The sequence below is a fragment of the Mastomys coucha genome, unplaced genomic scaffold (assembly GCF_008632895.1).
Source record: "Mastomys coucha isolate ucsf_1 unplaced genomic scaffold, UCSF_Mcou_1 pScaffold8, whole genome shotgun sequence".
NCBI lineage: Eukaryota > Metazoa > Chordata > Mammalia > Rodentia > Muridae > Mastomys > Mastomys coucha.
The window spans coordinates 12,317,448-12,318,924 of record NW_022196914.1 but is presented as its reverse complement, the minus strand read 5'-3'; the positions used below and the strand labels follow the sequence as shown (position 1 = coordinate 12,318,924).

General features: G+C 39.3%; 1 pseudogene; it reads left to right on the top strand.

Annotated features, from left to right (window-relative positions):
- The first annotated feature begins 448 nt into the window (after positions 1–448).
- LOC116083267 lies at positions 449–1,194 on the top strand (annotated as a pseudogene).
- The last annotated feature ends 283 nt before the right edge of the window (positions 1,195–1,477 follow it).

Genomic DNA, 1,477 nt, shown 5'->3' with positions numbered 1-1,477 from the left:
ATAGTTCTAGGGTCTCTCCTATAATCTGTGATTGTCCTTGCCATGGCTATTCAGATAATGAGGCCAAGAAGAGATTTCAGCTCTTAGTATTGTCTTTAAGTTTAACCAGAAAATGGATCTTTACTTCCATGATGTTCTGTTTAATTATTTCAATTGAAACACACTTTATGGAGATCAAAAGCTAACACTCACAAATGAGAGAAATGTAAAAATTTTGTCTTAGTTACCTCACTCAGAGCGATTGTTTGTAGCTCTATCTGTTCACCTATAAAATTTATTTTCTCAATAGCTAAGAAATAATCTATCATGGAAAAATGTCACATTTCCACTATCTGTTCACCAGTTGGTGGATGTGTCATTTTGCAAGTAGAAATTAAAAATGAGAGAGTGGCCTTCTTGTCGGTACTTCTGTACTGTTGTGAGCTCTGTCTGTCACTCTCGGGCCTGTGGTCTTGAGACCAAGCACCATGCCTACAATAAAGTTGCAGAGTTCTGATGGAGAGATATTTGAAGTTGATGTAGAAATTGCCAAACAACCTGTGACCATTAAGACCATGCTGGAAGATTTGGGAATGGATGATGAGGGAGATAATAATCCTGTTCTTTTACCAAATGTTAATGCAGCAATTCTAGAAAAGGTCATTCAGTGGTGCTCCCACCACAAGGATGACCCTCCTCCTCCTGAGGATGATGAGAACGAAGAAAAGAGGACAGATGATATTCCTGTTTGGGACCAAGAATTCCTGAAAGTTGACCAAGGAACACTTTTCGAACTTATTCTGGCTGCAAACTACTTAGACATCAAAGGTTTGCTTGATGTCACATTCAGGACTGTGGCCAATATGATTAAGGGGAAAACTCCTGAGGAAAATTGTAAAACCTTCAATATAAAAAATGACTTTACTGAAGAGGAGGAGGCCCAGGTACACAAAGAGAACCAATGGTGTGAAGAGAAGTGAACTGCTGTGCCTGCCACTGTAACACTAGAAGGGTTGTTCCAAATGCTAGATGCACTGCTCTGTTTATAATTGTTAATATTAGAGACCAGTAGACAAACATAGCCTTGTCTTTACTGCATGTGTAGTTCCAATCCAGATCAGACCTGTGGCTGAGTTTCTTCTATGAACAGAAGTTTCCTTTTCCCCCCATTACTCTGAATAAAACCGAACTATGGGTTCTCTGCGGAAAATGGCATTTTGGGCTTTTCCTATTTCAGTAAAGTGATTCCTGCCTCTAGTTCATTATCCAGTTAACTTCAGTGAACCTTTCAAAATTGGCATTGTAAATAAAACAACTTAGGAGAAGTATGCTGAAATAGAATTAACTAAACATGATATTTGTTCATGAATCGGAAACTGGAACAAGGCAACTTGAAGTTAACCATGTGGTTGTCTTCCATCCAACCTCTTATGCTGGTGGTAAGCTCGTGTGCAGCTGGGCTCTTTTTATTGGACCTGAGGCCTTGTTTTGCCTTGTG